The sequence below is a fragment of the Odocoileus virginianus genome, chromosome 23, assembly GCF_023699985.2.
Source record: "Odocoileus virginianus isolate 20LAN1187 ecotype Illinois chromosome 23, Ovbor_1.2, whole genome shotgun sequence".
In the NCBI taxonomy this organism is placed as follows: Eukaryota; Metazoa; Chordata; class Mammalia; order Artiodactyla; family Cervidae; genus Odocoileus; species Odocoileus virginianus.
In genome coordinates, this window is record NC_069696.1 from 4,899,723 (window position 1) to 4,915,928 (window position 16,206).

At 42.2% G+C, this 16,206-nt stretch overlaps 1 protein-coding gene across 15 annotated transcripts in view; it reads left to right on the forward strand.

Moving 5' to 3' along the window:
* Window positions 1–16,206, forward strand: part of ERC1 (ELKS/RAB6-interacting/CAST family member 1) — a 265,228-nt gene that overhangs the window by 169,182 nt on the left and 79,840 nt on the right. The gene's annotated exons all lie outside the window — the stretch shown is intronic.

Consider the following 16,206-nt stretch of genomic DNA (forward strand, 5'->3'; position numbering starts at 1 on the left):
CTAAAATAGAAAAGACTCTGGGAAAATTTTTGCTTAGAAGGAATAATTGCTTTTTGTTTTTGTCTTCTTTAAAAAAAAAAAGCAAAACCCCACATTTCTGCTCTTAAATGTGCAACACGAGTTGTCAGCTGTTTCTCCCTCCCACTGTTCTTCTTTCTCTACCAGGATTTCACTTCTGCTCTGTCACCTTCTAAGCTCTGAGTCTCTGTCAGGCTTGAGCCCACGCTGTTAGTCACGCTTCTCTCTCCCCCCAGCTCCTGTCAGCTTTCCTGTCCTTAGTCCTGACCATAGTGTATTCGAATGGTGACCATGTAATGACAGAGCCACTGTTAGTCATTTCCAACTCTGAGCTGAGTTAACTGATGCAATAACTTGGATAAATGTGTGCAGTAGGTTTAAAATGTATCCATCTGTTCCGGATTTGCTTTTGCTTTCGAAAAGTCAGAAAGTCCAGGATGCCGTAAGAGGCCTGGTCTCCTCTCACCCTTGGCAGCAGACAGATGTACTGGTAAGGAGATAATGAACCCGAGAGTCTGCCCTCCTGGCCACCCAGGAGGATAACCCACACAGTGTGGTGGCCTCACTCTGGAGCCTGCCAGTATTTTTACTTCTTCATAGGATGCATCTCAAGAAGGTTAACAGGTGAACTTTTCCGGGTACCTGTCACTCATGGAAACCAAAGAAGAATATATGTTGTGTTACTCTTAATGTGCCAAGTCAGAGGTCTTAAGTTGCAGTGACTGTAATCCAGGCAGTGGGAACACTGGAAGGAGGATGTGTGTGTATGTGAGAGGGAATGAGAATGAGAACGAATTTCTTACAGTGAATTAAATAACTGTGGCCACCTTTTGCCCAGGGTGAGGATGGGGGAGATGCATGTATTTAAAAACTATATTGATACTGTATACAATATGCCAAATGAGACATTCCAGAATTGTTAGGTACTTCTGTTTATCTGATTTCTGGAAATGTTTTCAAACCATCCCAAACTCAATTGAAAACAACGTCAGAACTTAAAAGTAAACTTTCCAGTGTTGTTTTCAGTTTCAAATGCTAGTGAACCTCTCATTATTCTAAATTCAGTTTCCACTGAGCATTTTTTTTTTCAGGTTTCACAACAGTGAAATATTTACTCCCTCTCCATCCATCCATGGGACTTCACTGATGGCTCAGCAGTAAAGAACCAGCCTGCCAATGCAGAAGACACGGGTTCCATCCCTGGGTTGGGTGGATCCCCTGGAGGAGGCAACCCACTCCAGCATTCTTGCCTGGGAAGTCCCATGGACAGAGGAGCTTGGCAGGGCTATAGTCCATGGGGTCGCAAATAGTTGGATGCAACTAGGCGAATAACGCTACTACTACTCTGCCCTTAATTTTTTTAATAAATTGATTCTTAGATTTACAGGTTTGTCAGATTAAATTGTTTTCAGTAATCCTGTTCTTGCTGGTAGTGTTGAAATTTAGTGATATAGGTCAAAATGAAAGTTAAAATCTCAGCCATTTTTTAACTATGAAAATTCAGATAAGTTAATTTATCTTTGTCTTTCCCGTCTCTGAGATGAAAATAATTATAGCACCTCTTTGGGTTATTGTGAGAATTAAATCATTATCAGTATCAGTCATGATTGTGATCATAATAATCAAAAGATTGATCAGTGGCTTGAAATTGATTTCAAGCGCTAATTTCAAGAAATATTTGATAGACCATTTCCTACTCCCTATTTAATGAAACAGTTTTTTGTTTTTGGTGTTTATAGAGAGGCTCTAAGGCTTCTCTTCTTTGGTTTTACAGCATGAACTTTGGGAACATTTTTTTAAGTTATTTTATTGTATCCATCAGTTTCCCTTTGTCTTTGATTTTCATAGTGGTCCAGCAAGGAGACTTTTTCAAGTCTTCCCTTATCAGGGAAGACCAGAAAATCACATTTTAAGACAAAATTTTACAAACAAAAGCAATTTATGTGTTAATGTGCATCTCTATACTAATAGACATTAAAGAATAGTCTATTATACTAATGTAGTCAGGGCCTTTCTTGTTTAGCTTCCCTTAGTAATTTCAAGGAACCCATAGTGTGCTGTTTTTAACTAGATTAAAGGTTGAAAAATGCTAAGTGGTTGTGGATCCAGAGGTTAAGTCAGATTTGCCAGTCTTGTCCAGTAAGCGTCGAGTTTGGCTTTGTTTCTTATTCTGCTTAATAGCGTTTTCTCTGCTATAGTAAAACAACCCACAGAATCCAAGACAACTGATTTTATTGCTCAGCATGTAAATGAGAGCCTGTTTCATAAAATTTGGTAAATATTAGAAGGACAGAAATTGGAGAGGACAGTTCGTTCCATAAAGGGAATATTGTGTATATTTTAACTTTTTTCGATTCCATTTGCTTTTCAGATTAGCTTTTTTGTTGTTGTTTTGGGGATTTTTTAGTTACCGGGTCTTACCCTGCTGCTGCTGCTGCTGCTGCTAAGTAGCTTCAGTCGTGTCCGACTCTGTGCAACCCCATAGACGGCAGCCCACCAGGCTCCCCCGTCCCTGGGATTCTCCAGGCAAGAACACTGCAGTGGGTTGCCATTTCCTTCTCCAATGCATGAAAGCGAAAAGTGAAAGTGAAGTCGCTCAGTTGTGTCAGACTCTTCACAACCTCATGGACTGCAGCCTACCAGGCTCCTCCGTCCATGGGATTTTCCAGGCAAGAGTACTGGAGTGGGATGCCATTGCCTTCTCCAGAGTCTACCCTACCAGCTATTAAACCGTTCTCTCCTGCATTGAAAGGATCAAACTGGTGTCTCCTGCCAGAGAAGTCCCTAGATTAGATTTTTAAGGACTGAGTTTCTTATAATTGACCACACCAATCACCCATTCCTCTTTCTTGAGGGAAAAAAGCAAAAATAAGTAAAAATTGTGTAGACATTAATGAATAAGGGTTACAGTATCTGCCTGCAATGCGGGAGACCTGGGTTCGACTCCTGGATAGGGAAGATTTGGAGGAGGGCATGGCAACCCACTCCAGTATTCTTGCCTGGAGAATCCCATGGACAGAGGAGCCTGGTGGGCTACAGTCCATGGGGTCGCACAGAGTCAGACACAGCTGAGCGACTAGGCACAGCACAAGGGTTCCAGAGCAGCATTTATCGCTCATGAGTGTAGTGTATCTTTCATTTCTTTCCTAACAAAGGTACAGATTGCCTTATCTGCTTATCCCTCTCCACTTCCCCACACCTGCTTGCTTCTTTGTGTTGTTTCTTTACTTGGTCATTAATCGTTACCACTATATACGGTTACTTCAATTTGACATTGCTTTGATTTAACAACATGCAGACTCATATGGAGTCAGATTAGCCCATTGGTTTCAGTGACCCGCCTGTGATATAAAACCACCAGTCTTCTACTTTGAAAATCATGATTCGAAAACTTCTCATTCTTTTGGAGAAAATGAGCCATCAGTGTGGCATCAATAGTCCTAGAAATACACTTGGATTTCTTTTCTGAATCTTTTACAGGTTGATTTATATCTGAATCTTTACTTCGTGACAGTAAGTTAGAAAGATTCTCACTATACTGATTTGCAGCCTGTTGCAAAGTGGAACAAGGTTAGAAGCAAGGCATTTTTCTCAAAACCTGTTCATTGAAAAGGGGTAAGTCAGAGTCCGGCCAAACGGTCCTTGACCTGACAACTAGACTGAATAGCTCACTGTATTATATCCTGTCATTCCACCTAAATTCCCTGACTGTCAGGTGCTGGACCCTAATTAGTCTTGGATAATCCTGAAGCTGAAGGTATTCATCAGGATCAGGCCTCTGATGCAGAAAAGAAGTTCTTCTGTTTCTCAAAAGGATGCAGACTCAGTTTTGGTCTTGCATGATAGCACTGTTTCCAGACTAAACTTGGTTAAACCTTCGTTATCAAAACCAAAATGATTACATACAAGAAGAACTTGGGACAGATTCCGTGCCCTAATTCTTGATGTCTGAAGCTGATTCTTGAGACAAAGAAAAAGCTGTCCCTTTAGTTTTACTAGGAACTGCTCAGAAGGACAGATGTTTTAAATTAAAAACTAAGTATTTGCTGTTGTTGTTGTTTCCTGTTTATGAATAGTTCACAGGGTAGTTTCTTCAGTTATTTAAAATTCATTATTTCTCCCTCTTGGAAAGGCTTGACGTTGTCAACAAAAAGGAGAGCTCCCTGTTTCTGCACGCCTCTCTCCCAGATGAAGAGTGTGGCGTAATCACTCGCATTGCTCCAGGCTCAACTTGATGTAGACTTCTACCATGCTGTTTAAAGATAATACTGATTGCAGAAGTCTGTGGATATGCCATTACAAGTTGACCTACATTCTACTAGAACCAAAATGTTTTAGTTGGTGATGAATGTGTAGCACATAGCTTGCTAGCTCATGTATAGTTGTCTCTGTGTTATTTTTTTTTTCCATTTATTTTTATTAGTTGGAGGCTAATTACTTTACAGCATTATAGTGGTTTTTGCCATACATTGACATGAATCAGCCATGGATTTACATGTATTCCCCATCCAGATCCCCCCTCCCACCTCCCTCTCCACCAGATCCCTCTGGGTCTTCCCAGCTTTTTTTTTTACCTTTTATATCTATTATTGAAAATCAACACCATTTAAAATCATTTCACATCTAATGGCCTGGCTGTAGTTTTAAACCTTGTGTGCTCCGTTGACTAATCACTCCATTAATCCTGAGTTACAACCCTTTATGTTTTAGGGGCCGGTTTCTCTGGAGGAGTAAAGTATAGGACGTTCCTGTGAAAATCACTCTTCTCTTACGTCTTTGGGGACCCATCCCTTTAGAGTCATTTCTCATATCTTTGTGTTCTAACAATGAACTTCTTATAAGTTTCTTTTAGCAAGATAAATGTGTATTTACAGAAGCATTTTAGTTACTTAGAGTAACATTTAGAGGCCTTTTACCCTAGTGAGAATAAGCATTTAATGATAGCCAGCCTCTAAATAAGTTCTTATGTTGAAAATTCTTTCCATTGCTGGAAAATTGATCTTTGGTTCTTTTAATTACTGGTTTCCCTGCCGTCTCTTTGACCTTTATTCAAAGGACTCATTTTTCTCCGCATTGTGGTTGCTTCTCCCAAAGAGTCCATTGTCAGCTCTGTCGTCTTTCTGTACTTCGTCCACCTTCATCCGCCCCCACCGAGCAACTTAGCTATTTAATGGCTTCTGCTACCATCTATAACTGCTAATGACATCCAAGTAAAAATAGACACTCTAGCCCGTGTCTCACTCCCAAGCTTTGGACCTCAGGTTAGTTGCCAACTGGAAGTGACCTCTTAAATGCTTCACAAACAGTCCCAATATGTCTAAAATTATGCCCACCGTTTATTTTACAAAAACACTCTTCCTCCATATTTTCAACATCAGTAAATGTAATCTGCTCACTCATTGAGATGGACACTAGAAGGCACTAGTAAATAGATAGGCACTAGTAAATAATCCCTAACTTTCTTTCTGCTGTGTCCCCCACGCAGCTTTTTCAGTCATAATCCTAGAGACTCAGCTCCTCTGAATTATATTTCCACATCGTTGTTTTATTTTCCCCATAATCGTATTTCTGATATTTTATTACTTTAGTATTTGCAGCAGAATCTTAATTGACCTTCTAACTCATGTTGCTCTTTTCTAGTCCTTTCTCACTGCTACTTCTAGCTGAATACTTACTAAAACACACAGGCATCACGTTATATCTGTTGAACTTTTCGGAAGGCTTTGCTTTCAGGGTAAAATTCAGGCTCCTTAGCAGGTTGTTCGAGGCTCTTGTCTGTCCCCTTCCGTTTGTCCACATTTCCTGGCCCTGAGTACCTCAGCCTCTCTGTGTCTCCCTTTCCTCCCTCGCTCCCCTGTTTCTTTCTCTCCTCCCACCTCCTTTTCCGTCAGGCTGGTGCCACAGCAGGACCTGGTCACCACTTTCTCTGAGTGTGACAGGAACCTCTCTTGTTTCCTACTACTTTCCGCCACAGCTGAAGTGATCTCTGTGCATGTTTTCTGTTATTAGCATCTTGAGTCAGTGTTAGGAACTGCTATGCATCCTGGCAGTATAAATGTGAAGATCAGTCTCTCATCTTAAGGAAGAAGGGAGAGTTTCTTGTGTTTTTCATTCTTAGAACTCCTTAAGAGTTTATTTCATAACCAAATAAATGTCTGTTTAAAAATTAAAGTGTTAAAAAAAAATTAAGGTTTTTTTTTTAATCTTCAAAATAAGTTGTATTTTCCCTCAATTCTTCAATATAGACTCATTTAGTATCACAAAAATAGTTTTACATGAGCCTAAAACAAATCAGCCACACATCACAAATGCTTAATGATAACTCTCTATAGATGAAATCCATTTTGGTGTTCAAAAAGATGTGATAAGTACAGTAATAATAAATCATTGCATTGTTTCACATTGTGCAAGTATGTATTATGTTGGATGAATTTCGGGAACCCTTTCAGGTCTCGCTCAGGACCCTGAGCGAGAGCTGCCTTCAAGCGTCTCATTTCAGGGTGGAGGCTATGGAGGCCACAGTACAGGAGTAGTTTTACCATTTTTCCTAATAAGTGACAAGGAACAGATCTAACACCTTGGTTTCCTTTTGCCTAAATCCTACCTCACTGAGGAAAGTGAGAAAATGTGTGAGTAATTAAGATACTAAAAGAGGACACCTTAAAGTAATTCAGGCATGAAATCATGAATTAGCATTATTTTGTAGACAGAGGGTTCGATCCCTGGGTTGGGAAGATCCCCTGGAGAAGGGAATGGCCACTCACTCCAGTATTCTTGCCTGGAGAATCCCATGGTCAGAGGAGCCTGGTGGGTTATAGTCCATGGGGTCACAAAGAGTTGGACACAACTGAGTGAGTTTCAATAGATAGATAGGTATAGGCAGAGGATGAGGAAAATTTGAGGAAGTAGAAAGAACAGAAGATTCTATGATGAGAATACGTGGCATTTGAAGGAAAGGGATGATCAAAGATGATTTAAGCAAAAAGCTCCCAAGACTTCTGACCTCAAGTTTTCTAGTATGCTTGCTGTTGTTTAGTCACTAAGTCATGCCCCACTCTTTGTGACCTCATGGACTGTAGCCTCCCAGGCTCCTCTGTCCATGGGATTTCCCACCAAGAATACTGGAGTGTGTTGCCATTTCCTTTTCCAGAGATCTTCCCAACCCAGGGATCCAACCTGTGTCTTCCGCATTGCAGGCGGATTCTTTGCCACTGAGCCACCTGGGAAGCCTTCTAATGTTTGGTTTCTCCTTAAAGAAATTCTGGAGACTAGCTTAACAGTTCCCAATGGAAGCAAATTATAAGAGCTGAGGCAGGGAGATGCACTCAGGGCCCAGCGGAAAATTGCTTTAGCCATCACTACAGTTAAGGGTGTGGGGCAAAGATCTACCATGTGCTGCTGAGGAAAGTGGACTGGACCTCACCAGGGGAGCAAGACAGCTCATCCTGGGACTAGGTGCAACGGGTGGTCACCATCATGCAGAATCCACACCAGTACAGGACCCCAGACTGATTCTTATACAGAGGACCTGACGGGTGGAAAACACAGCCAGGTCCTGGCCAAGGGTCTGGACGAAAGCCCTGGGAAGACCCAGACTGACCCCTGAAGTCCAGGGGACTTCACATCCGAGGCCAGCACTCCAAGCTGCTATGGCCACACCACAGGTGTGTCCAGGAAGAAATAAGTGTTTGGAGGTTGTTGGTTAATAAATAGTTTATACAGTTAAAAACTTGCATAGCATAAAGTTTTTTGAGCTGCTTTTATCACATAGCATGATGAACTCAGGTGTCATTCATGTTGTAGCGTGTGTCAGGAGCAATTTGAGGCTCCAAGATTAGCCTGGCATTCTTAAGGCAATTCTATGGACAGGTTTGTTTCTGAACCACTGAATGGATGTTCAAAACTTTGAACTTTGGAAAAATATTTATAAGAGTTTCTTCTTGTATTTCACAGAATGGTAAACAGTTTGTGCCTGTTACTGGTTTGTTTTGGTAATTCACACATGAAAAGCAGGAAATCACAATATATTATGTTAATAGGTACAAATGAGATAAGAGCTGGGTTCAGTGGCAGTTCTTTGTTTTTGTTTTTAACCTAGGTAGGTCCCTTAAGAATTATGGGACTTCTCTAGAAACAGGTGATAAGCTGTTTATTTTATTTTTTTTTGGCCACATCCTGACATGTGGTATCTTATTTCCCTGACCACGGATTGAACCTGTTCCCCATGCAGTGGGAGCACACAGTCTTAACCACTGGACCACAAGGGAAGTCCCTCAGTGGGAACTTGAAGCAAGGGTGGGACCCAGTCTACCTGGGATTGTTGAGACAGGTGTCAGGGACCCATTAGCTATCTCTCAAGCAGAATACAAGAAGAGAGCATTGAAAGGAGTCTTGATAGATAAGATAGAATATGAAAAGTCGCAGGGGTGTGAATACTAAGGTGTTTTTGAGGAACTATGAAAAATTTAGTATTGCTGGAGCAAAGTCTCAGTTCAGTTCAGTCCCTCGGTTCTTTCTGACTCTTTGCAACCCCATGGACTGCAGCACGCCAGGCCTCCCTGTCCATCACCAACTTCCGACTTGCTCAAACTCAGGTTGATCGAGCCGGTGATGCCATCCAGCCATCTCGTTCTCTGTCGTCCCCTTCTCCTCCTACCTTCAATCTTTCCCAGCATCAGGGTCTTTTCCAATGAGTCAGTTCTTTGCATCAGGTGGCCAACATATTGGGGTTTCAGCTTCAGCGTCAGTCCTTCCAATGAATATTCAGGACTGATTTCTTTCAGGATTGGCTCATTTGATCTCCTTGCAGTCCAAGGGACTCTCAAGACTCTTCTCCAACACCACAGTTCAAAAGCATCCATCCTTTGGTGCTCAACTTTCTTTATAGTCCAACTCTTACATCCATACATGACTACAGGAAAAACTGTAGCTTTGATTAGACGGGCCTTGTCAGTAAAGTATTATCTCTGCTTTTTAATATGCTGTCTAGGTTTGGCATAGCTTTTCTTCCAAGGAGCAAGTGTCTTTTAATTTCATGGCTGCAGTTACCATTTGCAGTGATTTGGGATCCCAAGAAAATAAAGTCCGTCACTGTTTCTGTTGTTTCCTTATCTGTTTGCCATAAAGTGATGGGATCGGATGCCATGATTGAAGTTTTTTGAATGTTGAGTTTTAAGCCAGCTTTTCACTCTCTTCTTTCACTTTCATCAAGAGGCTCTTCACTTCCTCATTGCTTTCTGCCATAAGGGTGGTGTCATCTGCATATCTGAGGTTTTAGAGGCAAATTCTGAAGGACAGTGCTAAAAGGGTCATGTGAGCTGTGCTACATGTTGAAAATTTTACTCTGTAGCCATAGGGAACAGGGATGTGACGTGATCCGATTCACATTTCAGGAAGGCAGTGCTGGTTCTATCTGGGATGGGTTGGAAAGGGGAGAGACCAGAGCAGAAGACCAGTAAGGAATCCACTGGATGAATGCAGACAGGAATACTCTTCTACATTTAAGAATCAAGCACACTCAAACTTTAATGAAATAAATTTCTAGGGAATCTATCTTTTTTACGTGCCACTCATGCTGTCTCCAACTCCTGACAGCCCCTGAACTAGCCAGTCCTGGCCCTCAGCAGCTTTGAAGTGTTTATTCAGAAACATCCCTGTTTGTACAGATAAGCATGGAAGCTCCTGGCTCGAGCAGATATTGCCACTGTTCTGGGCTTTCTCATGTCGGTGCCAGGAGACCGACAGGGCCCGGTGCAGACCAGCATCCAAAGCAGAGGACGGTTCTCTCCCATCACAGCCTAGTCCATTATCCCAAGGAGAGAACCACTTGTTACACTTCATTTCCCCCCTTTAAGCTGTATCACTGACTTTAAAATATTTCACGGCACATTCAGATGACAGCAGTTTTGATATGAATCTTGGTATTTTACAGTTTGGGAAATAACTGCTTCTCATTATTTTGGCATGAAAATATCCCACCCAGTCATCATGCCGCCTGCGATTTAAAAGGTTTCTTCAGGAAAACTGTGTCTACCATGGAAACTACCTGTCTAGTCTTCCTTAAAGCAGGTTGTGTTGTAACTTTGGAGTTTAGCTATGTTGGTACTGATACTGAGTCATTTTTTTAAAATTGGAGACTAATTACTTTACAGTGTTGTTAGTTTCCGCCGTACAATGGTGTGAATCAGCCAGAAATACACAGATGTCCCCTTCCTCTTGCGCCTCCCTCCCACTCCCCATCCCATCCCACCTCTCTAGGTCAGCACAGAGCATGGAGCCGAGCTCCCTATGCTGTACAACAGCTTCCCACTATCTGTCTGTTTTACATGTGGTGGTGTACATATGGGAAGGTCCCCTGGAGAAGGGAACGGCCACCTACTCCAGTATTCTTGCCTGAAGAATTCCATTGAACAGAGACTACAGTCCATGGGGTCGCAGAGAGTCGGATGTGACTGAGCAACTTTCACTTAATGAGTGTATGTCAGCGCTACCCTCTCAATTCATCCCACCCTTTCCTTCCCCCACTGGGTCCACAAGTCCATTCTCTACATCTGTGTGTCTATTCCTGCCCTGCAGATAGGTTCGTCAGTACCATTTTTCTAGATTCCATATATATGTGTTGTTGGTTGTTGCTCAGTCATGTCCAACTCTTCACGACCCCCTGGACTGCAGCACGCCAGGCTTTCTCATCCTTCACCATCTTCCGGAGCTTGCTCAAACTCATGTCTGTTGAGTCGACGCCATCCAACCATCTTGTCATCTTTGCTTTTCTCTTTCTGACTGACTTCACTCTGCATGGCAGACTCTAGGTTCATCCATCTCAGTACAACTGACTTGGTATTGAGTCATTTTTTAAAGGAAGTCACATCACTGATACTGACCCATCTCTCAGTCACTTAACTGCTCTTTCTCCCCTCTGCACATGGGTGTCAGGAATCTTCTCCATCCTCACCCACCTGACTTGGGTCTCAGCACCTTTCCTTTCCTTCCACACAGCTCTGGTTCTGTCCATGCGCCTCCATCTCCTAGCACTTCCAGGCTATGTGATGAAATGAGCTGTTTGAGACTTCTTTTCTAAATTACAGATTTCATATGTTCAAATATTTTCATCTTTGCTTATAAATAAAACCTCTGACATGTTAGTTGTTTTGTGGACCTCAGGGTGGGGAGATTGTCCAGTTTGGATAAGGCCTTTTTTTTTTTTTAAGATAACGTGATCAGTTTTGTGGTGGTGGTTTCTGTTTGCTAATCATGACCTTTACTCAGAATCCAGTAGATCCTGTCAAACTCTCTGTGGAGAAAATATATTTTTAATACTTTAAATGTGATATTCTCTTTGCATTGAGTCAAGAAGATACAGATTTCTCAAGAGGGAGGAAAGGAAAGACTGGAACCACATGGAGGTTTATGTTGTTTGCATTGAAAACTCATTCTAGTACATTTTCATCATCATGTAATAAAACTAACAACCCTCAGCCACACTAATCTTCGGAGATAAAACTCATATCCATTTGGCTCTTGACTAAAGGTTAAAAAGTATAATTGAAGAGAAATACAAGACCAAGAGTATAAGTGGGTTTCTTCTTTCTTCTTCTGTTATCATAGCCTGAGCTTTCTAGGAAATCTAACACTTGTTAAGTGCCTTCCACGTGCCAGATTCACAGCTGTAATAGAGGTGCTATATTTTAAACTGTCAAAATCTTGACTACTTTGGGAAGTTTAGACATTTGTGTTACCATTTCTTTTTTTTTTGTTTTTTTACCACTTCATAGATAAGAAAAATGAGGTTAGAGAAGTTATTGTCTCAGACCACAGAGCAAGTATATGGCAGAGTTGAAGTCCAAACACTTGCTTTTTCTTGTCATACTATGTCTTAAGTCAGGTTTTTAATTACGTATTTATTTTTATCCTTCTATTTTAAAACATTTTTTGCAATAGCAAAAGTAGAAGTAAGAAAGTAAAAAATAGCCCCAAACTCAGCTGTTTGGGAAGTAATCACTTGTAGTAGATATTGATTCCTATCGTATTTCTAAACATACTGTTGTTCAGTCACTAAGTCATGTCTGACTGTTTGCAGCCCCATGGACTGCAGCACACCAGACTTTCCTGTCCTTCACGATCTCCTGGAGTTTGCCAAAACTTACGTCCTTTAAGTCAGTGATGCCATCCAGCCATCTCATCCTCTGCTACTGTCTTCTCCTTTTGCCCTCAATCTTTCCCAGCATCAGCATCTTTTTCAGTGAGTCAGCTCTTCACCTCAGGTGACCAAAGATTTGGAGCTTTAGCATCAGTCTTTCCAGTGAACATTCAGGGTTGATTTCAGTAAAGCTATGACAAACCTAGACAACATATTAAAAAGCAGAGACATCACTTTGTTGACAAAGGTCCATCCAGCCAAAGCTATGATTTTCCAGTAGTCATGTATGGATATGAGACATGGGCCATAAAGAAGGCTGAGCACCAAAGAACTGATGCTTCGAATTGAGGTGCTAGATTGGAGAAGACTCATGAGAAGAGTCCCTTGGACAGCAGGGAGATTTCAAACCAGTCATTCCTAAGCATATATACAGATAGAAAAAGCGGAGAGAAATTAATGGGTTCATAAGAACATGCCATTTTAGATAAAAGTTTTACTTGATTGTAATAGAATGAACAAATGGAGTTTCAACTGACTGTTTCTTTCCAGGAGAAGAATTCCTAAGACATCTTCCCAAGGATAAGAAAAGACTAAGAGATTAAGTCATGTTTTTCAGCGGCATGTAATCATGCTCTCAAAAACGAGGGAGTTACCGTTTCTCACCAGTTTTTAAAGTTACATTTTAATTTCAGCTTCACGGAGGTTTACAATATTTTTATTTCATTTATAGCTGTAATTTCCAACTTTTACTCAGTGTCGGTTTTGCATCTAAATTCTGTGCTTTAACACCTGCTCTTTCCTGAATTTTCTCTTTACTTTCCTGAATTCTTTGGGGGTTTTTGTCTTGTTTTGTTTATTAAATGTTTATCTTTAATTGGCTTTTTCAGCTAAGACTTATAGATATTGAATTTTTCTTTTTCATTTTTTTGTTTTTGCACACTCCATAATGTTTATCCTGCCATTGTACTTGAAAATCTAGGTAATTATGAAATTCCCGGGTCTGATGCTCCTGATATGGAGTGGAATGACTGCTGCCTGATAGCTTTGCTACCTACCTTGTCTGAAACCTCGTTGCCTCCTCCTGAGAGTGGTGTGAGGGCTGGAAGCCTCCTTCGGTCTGCTCTTCTGGGTCTTAGGGTGTGTGGAGAAGGGACAGTGCCTCCACTGGGGCAGTGCAGAGTCTTTGTCAGAAGGCCTGGGCTTGTTTTTTTTTTCTGGAATTTTGATAAAGGACATACATTCATCCTGCTAAAAGTGAGTAGGGTTCAGATCATTTGCTAAATTCTTTAGTGCTCCCTGTGTGTCCCAGACCGCTCAGTGGTAAAGAATCCTCCTGCCAAGATTCAGGAAAGATGGATTTGATCCCTGGGTCAGGAAGATGCCCTGGCGGATGGCATGGCAACCCTGCCTGGTATTCTTGTCAGGGAAATCCCATGGACAGAGGTGCCCAGTGGGCTACAGTCCATGGGGTCATTAAGAGTCAGACGCAGCTGAGCACACACTCACGTTAGTGTTCCCTGGAAAATAGCTTATCCTGGTAGTTTCTCTTGCTTCCACTGAGGTTTCCAGAGATAAGTGTTCCTCCTGACTTTCTTCTCTTGAACTGTTAATGTACCTTTTCAATCTTTTTTCCTCCAAGGTTGTGACCTTTGTGTTGTTTGGTTCCCACTGGTGAATGTTCTGCAGGCTTTTGCAATGTTTTCATTATTTCTTCCCGGTATTGGCAGGGGTTAGGGGGCGATTCTGAAATCTGCCACTTTTAGGTAAATTTGCTGTGTTTAATTACAAAGATGATCTGAGAGAAGACCGGGTCCGTGCACCGTATAGCCCCAGCTCACTGCCGTGTCCCAGACAGGCTTCAGGGCTGGGCCACAAGCAGCCTCAGCCTCTCGCTAGTTCTCTCTGCAAATATTATCACTTTGCATGTGCTTCACAGCGCTTACCTGGTGCCTCAGGTGGTAAAGAATCCGCCTGCAATGTGGGAGATCTGGGCATAATCCCTGGGTTGGGAAGATCCCCTGGACAAGTGCATGGCAACCCTCTCCAGTATTCTTGCCTGGAGAATCCCATGGATAGAGGAGCCTGGCAGGCAACAGTCCGTGGGGTCACACAGAGTCGGACACGACTGAGTGACTAAGCACACACAGCAAAACACACGTGCTTCACAACGTGAAAAGGGACCTAAAGTTTACATATTTTTTTTCCATTGACCACAAAATCCTTTTCTGTTTGGGATATGAATTGCCTAGTATACACTGACTGCTTCTCTACAATCTGTTCTTTTTCCTGTGAATGAAAAGTTTGTGTCTAGAGTTAGAATTTAAAATAGGAGATGAAAGTTTTTAATTGCTAATATTGCTGGTTCTACAGTTCTTGTTCTTTACAGTTGTATATTTTAAGTGTTTGTATACTATGGTTATGTTGAAATTTTAACACAAGTCTGTTCATTCAAGTGTTTATTGAACACCTATTTTAGGTGCTAAGGAGAGGTACATAAACAAATACATAGAAGAATGATCAAGTTCAAACCGGGAGCACGTACACAAAGATGCTATGTGCTTGGTTCACATGCCGCCTCCAGCTCCAGTTGCGCTCTGCAGCTGGCCCTGGGTGTTGCCGGGGGTGAAGGTAACACAGAGTTGCAGCCGTGCTCAAGTTATATGAGACACAAGGGAGATGGGAGTTGATGATCAGGGCGACTTCTCGGCAGCTACGATATCAGGAAAGGGTTGTGAAAAGCTGCTGACAAGACATGGAGAATTACAAGTGCTTCAGTAATGTTGGAGCATAAATTATAATGGATCATGGGAGGAAGACAGGCAGTGTTCAGGCTCACGAAGGGCCTTCTGTACTATCCTATGGAATTTGGCCTTTATCCTCTGTATTCGTCAACCAATTATCCCAAATGTAGTGGCTTAAAACAGTTATCATCTCAGTTTCTGATGGTCCGGTGTTCAGGAACCATTCGGTTGTGAGCTTCTGGCCCAGGTCCTCTCATGAAGGTGCCGCTCAGGTGCGCCCTGGGCTGCAGTCCTCTGAGGCATGCTTGTGGCTTCAGGAGCTCTGGCCACAGTGTCTGCCCCACGTGACTGTTGAGAAGAGTTGTTTCCTTAGTGGCTTTAAGCATTGTTTGCAAAGAGTTCAGAACAACAAAGCTAGCTTGGTGATTATACTTAGAGCTTAATGTCAAAAGCCCTTTTCCACCAACACGTAACCTTTACAACTGGTTATTATCTCCTGTTTCCTAGACGAGAGGCTGGTACTGTGACCAGTCTCAGTTTGAAGTATCTGTACTGTCTGCATGGGTCACCTTGATAGCAGTGCAGGTCTCCAAGCAAGTGACGCCCTGGCAGGTTCATCCCCAGCGTCACTCCAGCTCATTGCCTTACCTAGATGGAAGCCAGGCTCACAGTCCCTTGCTTTTTTATCTTAAGCAACAAAAGGTGGCCTTCTTGGTTTGAGTTTTAAAAGCTGCAAAAAGGCTTGAGAGAGATTTGACTCGAAGTGCATGTGTGCTGTTGTGTTCATCTCTTTGCAACCCATGGAATGTATCCCACCAGGCTGCTGTGTCTGTGGAATTTTCCAGGCAAGAATTCTGGAGTGGGTTGCTGAACCCTCCTCCAGAGGATCCTCCTGACCCAGGGATCAAACCCCTGTCTCTTGCATCTCCTGTATTGGCAGATGGATTCTTCACCACTGTACCACCTGGGAAGCCAAATTTGACTTGGGGAATATGGTTTTCTTTTTTTTTTTTTCCATTTATTTTTATTAGTTGGAGGCTAATTACTTTACAGTATTGTGGTGGGTTTTGTCATACATTGACATGAATCAGCCATGGATTTACATGTATTCCCCATCCCGATCCCCCCTCCCACCTCCCTCTCCACCCAATTCCTCTGGGTCTTCCCAGTGCACCAGGCCGGAGCACTTGTCTCATGCATCCAACCTGGGCTGGTGATCTGTTTCACTATAGATAATATACCTGTTTCGATGCTGTTCTCTCAAAACATCCCACCCTCGCCTTCTCCCACAGAGTCCAAAAGTCTGTTCTG